Source organism: Mobula hypostoma, chromosome 3, assembly GCF_963921235.1.
Source record: "Mobula hypostoma chromosome 3, sMobHyp1.1, whole genome shotgun sequence".
Lineage (NCBI taxonomy): Eukaryota > Metazoa > Chordata > Chondrichthyes > Myliobatiformes > Myliobatidae > Mobula > Mobula hypostoma.
The window spans coordinates 176489668-176497029 of record NC_086099.1 but is presented as its reverse complement, the minus strand read 5'-3'; positions in this window follow the sequence as shown (position 1 = coordinate 176497029).

The window sequence follows — 7362 nt, the reverse complement described above, 5'->3', positions numbered from 1 at the left end:
TAATAAGTTTGTATGGTCCTTCCTGTGAGTGCATGGGTTTCCAGTGGGTGCTCTGGTCCCCTCCCACATTCCAAAGGCGTACCTGTAAGTAGATTAACTGATCATTGTAAATTGACCTGTGATTAGTCTAGGGTTAAATAGGTGGGCTGCTGGGTGGTGTGGCTTGTTGGGCCAAAAGGCCCCATTCCCTGCTGTATTTCTAAATAAATAAAATGAAAGATTTCAATTCCACTGTACATTGCAAAAACAATTGATGAATTTCAGCCCCAAAATCAGAATCTAACTAGTCCTGCCAAAGGGTTTTGGCCTGAAACATTGACAGTACTCTTATGCATAGATGCTGCCTGGCCTGCAGAGTTCTTCCAGCATTTTGTGTGTTGCTAGAATCAAACTAGAGCTAGGTTTAAAAAAAAACATTTTCATGCAACATTGCAGTGTGTGACCTTTAATTGATATTGTTAGCAGTTCTATTATATATTAAACCTCTTCAAATTTGAGACTTTTACTCAAATGTCAAAAGAAAACCCTTGACTTATTTGATCACATGACTGTAGATGTTGCAAATTGGCAGCTGGTATTGAAGAATTCGTGGAGAGAGAGAGAGAGAGAGAGAGAGAGAGAAAGAGTTAATAATTCAGGTTCAGAATCCTTCAAGCTAACAGAACTATGCTATCTCCAATCACTACTACTTTTTCAAAACCCCTGAATATTTGGAGCTCCCCAGATTCATATCCGTAATATATAGCGACCCCAATATGATTACTTCAGATGGGTTTCCACCCTTACCATGGTGATAAAAGGGCTCTTATCAAAGTTACAGCAAGTTATGGTTCGATTGTGATCAAGGTAATCAGCCTGTCCCTTTTCTTCATCTATATGCACTTTTTGCCCCATACTTTATACTTTATTGTTGCCAAACAATTGATACTAGAACGTACAATCATCATAGCGATATTTGATTCTGTGCTTCCTGGATTACAAATCGATAGTAAATATTAAAAATTTAAGTTATAAATCATAAATAGAAAATAGGAAAATGGGAAGTAAGGTAGTGCAAAAAAACTGAGAGGCAGGTCCGGATATTTGGAGGGTACGGCCCAGATCCGGGTCAGGATCCGTTCAGCAGTCTTATCACAGTTGGAAAGAAGCTGTTCCCAAATCTGGTCGTATGAGTCTTCAAGCTCCTGAGCCTTCTCCCGGAGGGAAGAGGGATGAAAAGTGTGTTGGCTGGGTTGGTCATGACCTTGATTATCCTGGCAGCACTGCTCCGACAGCGTGCAGTGTAAAGTGAGTCCAAGGATGGAAGATTGGTTTGTGTAATGTGCTGGGCTGTGTTCACATCTTCTGCAGTTTCTTCTGGTCTTGGACAGGACAACTTCCATACCAGGTTGTGATGCACCCTAGAAGAATGCTTTCTACGGTGCATCTATAAAAATTAGTGAGGGTTTTAGGGGACAGGCCAAATTTCTTTAGTTTTCTCAGGAAGTAAAGGCGCTGGTGGGCTTTCTTGGCAGTGGACTCTGCTTGGTTGGACCATGTCAGGTTATTTGTGGTATTGACCCTGAGGAACTTAAAGCTTTTGACCTGTTCCACTCGCACACCACCGATGTAAATTGGGTCGTGCGGTCTGCTACTCCTTCTGAAGTCAACAACCAAATCCTTCGTCTTGCTGACGTTGAGGGATAGGTTATTGTCTTCGCACCATGCCACCAGGTTCTTAATTTCCTCTCTGTACTCAAACTCAAGATTACCCGAGATACGGCCTACATACCCCTGCAATGCCTCTCCATAGTTACCAGATGTAACCAGTGGAAAATTTTCTAATCTCTCGACCAACGCCGCACCCCCAGCCATAATGAGAGAATCCCCAGCAATGACCTCTCTTCAGCATACATACCATTACCTTTGCTGTCTCCCACTGGTGGGGCTGCCAAGAATTCATCCTAATGAAAAGGGACAGTCAATCCCAACTGCAGAACAGAAAACCCCAAAAGCATCATAGTGTCATCGTGTCTCCTGTAAACATGAACATTGTATGAAATACTTCGGGATGTGAAACAGGAAAAAGGAAACAGCACAGGATCTGCAAAATAACCATTCCTGAAATCTGACATTAAACTCTAAAGGAAACGCCCCAGGCCATTCAGAAGAAATATATGAAAGCAAAGTTAAAAACTAGTTGTTCATCCTTTAATCTCAGTGGACAGACATTTCATTCTCCCTAAAGCAGGAAGCCAGACACTTCCTCCCTTTGCACTTGCAATCACTGCTGTTATCCACAGCTTTATCGAGGAATCCCTTAAGTTCATCTACACGTACCTGTATGTAACAGAAATAAAATAGAAAGGAAAGTTATTCAAGAATCTTCCTGGTGCCCAGTTACCCAACACCAGCTTGTTAGCCCACATTGGGCACTGAGTCACTCTGGGTCGGGTATTGCTTTGGACCTGAAGGCTTTGTTTGGTGTCAGACGTACATTGTTAAGAAGATAGAACACAGAATAATACAACACAAGAACAAGCCCTTCAGCAAGCTCACAAACTTTAAATATCTAAACAAATAAATCCATACTGTGGACACATTATCCATATCATATATATGAGACCCTAGTAAACACATTACTGTATTTGCCCCCTCTACCTTGTACGGCAGTACGTTTCAGGACCCCACCACACTCTGTGTAAAAGGACTTGCCCCACAAATCTCTTTTGAAATACAACCCCACCTTAAGTGAATGCTCTCTAGTATTAGATACTTCTACCCTGAGAAAAAGATACCAACTGTCTACTCCATCAATGCATCACATAATCTTATTAATGTATCAGGTTTTCTCTCAACCTCTGCTACCCCTGAGAAATCAACCTCACTCCACCGCTCCGGAGAAAACGACCTCACTCCACTGATCCGGAGACACCGACTTCACTCCACCGCTCCGGAGTCACCAACCTAACTCCACCGCTCCGGAGTCACCGACCTAACTCCACCGGTCCGGAGAAACCGACCTCACTCCACCGCTCCGGAGACACCGACCTCACTCCACCGCTCCGGAGAAACCGAACTCACTACACCGCTCCGGAGTCACCGACCTCACTCCACCGCTCCGGAGAAACCGACCTCACTCCACCGCTCCGGAGACACCGGCCTCACTCCACCGCTCCGGAGACATCGACCTCACTCCACCGGTCCGGAGAAACCGACCTCACTCCACCGCTCCGGAGACACCGACCTCACTCCACCGCTCCGGAGAAACCGACCTCACTCCACCGTTCCGGAGAAACCGACCTAACTCCACCGCTCCGGAGTCACCGACCTCACTCCACCGCTCCGGAGAAACCGACCTCACTCCACCGCTCCGGAGACACCGACCTCACTCCACCGCTCCGGAGAAACCGACCTCACTCCACCGCTCCGGAGACACCGACCTCACTCCACCGCTCCGGAGACACCGACCTCACTCCACCGCTCCGGAGAAACCGACCTCACTCCACCGCTCCGGAGAAACCGACCTCACTCCACCGCTCCGGAGAAAACGACCTCACTCCACCGCTCCGGAGACACCGACCTCACTCCAGCATTCTGGAGACAACAACCTCACTCCACCGTTCCGCAGAAACCGACCTCACTCCACCGTTCCGCAGAAACCGACCTCACTCCACCGCTCCGGAGAAACTGACCTCACTCCACCAGTCCGGAGAAACCAGCCTCACTCCACCGCTCCGGAGAAACCAGCCTCACTCCACCGCTCCGGAGAAACCAGCCTCACTCCACCGCTCCGGAGACACCGACCTCACTCCACCGCTCCGGAGACACCGACCTCACTCCAGCACTCCGGAGAAACCGACCTCAATCCACCGTTCCGGAAAAACCGACCTAACTCCACCGCTCCGGAGTCACCGACCTCACTCCACCGCTCCGTAAAAACCGACCTCACTCCACCGCTCCGAAGACACCGACCTCACTCCACTGCTCCGGAGACACCGACCACACTCCACCGCTCCGGAGAAACCGACCTCACTCCACCGCTCCGGAGACACCGGCCTCACTCCACCGCTCCGGAGAAACTGACCTCACTTCACCGCTCCGGAGACACCGACCTCACTCCACCGCTCCGGAGACACCGACCTCACTCCACCGCTCCGGAGAACCGACCTCACTCCAGCACTCTGGAGACAACGATCTCACTCCACCGTTCCGCAGAAACCGACCTCACTCCACCGCTCCGGAGACACCGACCTCACTCCACCGCTCCGGAGAAACCGACCTCACTCCACCGCTCCGGAGACACCGACCTCACTCCACCGCTCCGGAGACACCGACCTCACTCCACCGCTCCGGAGAAACCGACCTCACTCCACCGTTCCGGAGAAACCGACCTACCTCCACCGCTCCGGAGTCACCGACCTCACTCCACCGCTCCGGAGAAAACGACCTCACTCCACCGCTCCGGAGAAAACGACCTCACTCCACCGCTCCGGAGACACCGACCTCACTCCACCGCTCCGGAGACACCGACCTCACTCCAGCACTCTGGAGAAAACAACCTCACTCCACCGTTCAGCAGAAACTGACCTCACTCCACGGTTCCGCAGAAAGCGACCTCACTCCACTGCTCCGGAGAAACTGACCTCACTCCACCAGTCCGGAGAAACCAGCCTCACTCCACCGCTCCGGAGACACCGACCTCACTCCACCGCTCCGGAGAAACCGACCTCACTCCACCGTTCCGGAGAAACCGACCTAACTCCACCGCTCCGGAGTCACCGACCTCACTCCACCGCTCCGGAGAAAACGACCTCACTCCACGGCTCTGGAGAAAACGACCTCACTCCACCGCTCCGGAGACACCGACCTCACTCCACCGCTCCGGAGACACCGACCTCACTCCACCGCTCCGGAGACACCGACCTCACTCCACCGCTCCGGAGAAACCGACCTCACTCCACCGCTCCGGAGACACCGACCTCACTCCACCGCTCCGGAGACACCGACCTCACTCCACCGCTCCGGAGACACCGACCTCACTCCACCGCTCCGGAGAAAACGACCTCACTCCACCGCTCCGGAGACACCGACCTCACTCCACCGCTCCGGAGACACCGACCTCACTCCAGCACTCTGCAGACAACAACCTCACTCCACCGTTCCGCAGAAACCGACCTCACTCCACCGTTCCGCAGAAACCGACCTCACTCCACCGCTCCGGAGAAACTGACCTCACTCCACCACTCCGGAGAAACCAGCCTCACTCCACCACTCCGGAGAAACCAGCCTCACTCCACCGCTCCGGAGAAACCAGCCTCAATCCACCGCTCCGGAGACACCGACCTCACTCCACCGCTCCGGAGACACCGAACTCACTGCAGCACTCCGGAGAAACTGACCTCAATCCACCGTTCCGGAGAAACAGACCTAACTCCACCGCTCCGGAGTCACAGACCTCACTCCACCGCTCCGGAGAAACCGACCTCACTCCACCGCTCCGGAGACACCGACCTCACTCCACCGCTCCGGAGAAACCGACCTCACTCCACCGCTCCGGAGACACCGGCCTCACTCCACCGCTCCGGAGACACCGACCTCACTCCACCGCTCCGGAGAAACCGACCTCACTCCACCAGTTCGGAGAAACCAGCCTCACTCCACCACTCCGGAGAAACCAGCCACACTCCATCGCTCCGGAGAAACCAGCCTCAATCCACCGCTCCGGAGACACCGACCTCACTCCACCGCTCCGGAGACAACGAACTCACTGCAGCACTCCGGAGAAACCGACCTCAATCCACCGTTCCGGAGAAACCGACCTAACTCCACCGCTCCGGAGTCACCGACCTCACTCCACCGCTCCGGAGAAACCGACCTCACTCCACCGCTCCAGAGACACCGACCTCACTCCACCGCTCCGGAGACACCGACCTCACTCCACCGCTCCGGAGACACCGACCTCACTCCAGCACTCCGGAGACACCGACCTCACTCCACCGCTCCGGAGAAACCGACCTCACTCCACCGCTCCGGAGACACCAACCTCACTCCACCGCTCTGGAGAACCGACATCACTCCAGCACTCTGGAGACAACGACCTCACTCCACCGTTCCGCAGAAACCGACCTCACTCCACCGCTCCGGAGACACCGACCTCACTCCACCGCTCCGGAGAAACCGACCTCACTCCACCGCTCCGGAGACACCGACCTCACTCCACCGCTCCGGAGAAACCGACCTCACTCCACCGTTCCGGAGAAACCGACCTAACTCCACCGCTCCGGAGTCACCGACCTCACTCCACCGCTCCGGAGAAAACGACCTCACTCCACCGCTCCGGAGAAAACGACCTCACTCCACCGCTCCGGAGACACCGACCTCACTCCACCGCTCCGGAGACACCGACCTCACTCCAGCACTCTGGAGACAACGACCTCACTCCACCGTTCCGCAGAAACCGACCTCACTCCACTGTTCCGCAGAAACCGACCTCACTCCACCGCTCCGGAGAAACTGACCTCACTCCACCACTCCGGAGAAACCAGCCTCACTCCACCGCTCCGGAGAAACCAGCCTCACTCCACCGCTCCGGAGACACCGACCTCACTCCACCGCTCCGGAGACACCGACCTCACTCCAGCACTCCGGAGAAACCGACCTCAATCCACCGTTCCGGAGAAACCGACCTAACTCCACTACTCCGGAGTCACCGACCTCACTCCACCGGTCCGTAGAAACCGACCACACTCCACCGCTCCGGAGACACCGACCTCACTCCACTGCTCCGGAGACACCGACCTCACTCCACCGCTCCGGAGAAACCGACCTCACTCCACCGCTCCGGAGAAACCGACCTCACTCCACCGCTCCGGAGACACCGACCTCACTCCACCGCTCCGGAGACACCGACCTCACTCCAGCACTCTGGAGACAACGACCTCACTCCACCGTTCCGCAGAAACCGACCTCACTCCACCGCTCCGGTAAAACCAGCCTCACTGCACCATACCGGAGAAACCAACCTAACTCCACCGCTCCGGACTCACCGACCTCACTCCACCACTCCGGAGAAACCAGCCTCACTCCACCGCTCCGGAGAAACCAGCCTCACTCCACCGCTCCGGAGACACCGACCTCACTCCACCGCTCCGGAGACACCGAACTCACTCCAGCACTCCGGAGAAACCGACCTCAATCCACCGTTCCGGAGAAACCGACCTAACTCCACCGCTCCGGAGTCACCGACCTCACTCCACCGGTCCGTAGAAACGGACCTCACTCCACCGCTCCGGAGACACCGACCTCACTCCACCGCTCCGGAGACACCGACCTCACTCCACCGCTCCGGAGAAACCGACCTCACTCCACCGCTCCGGAGAA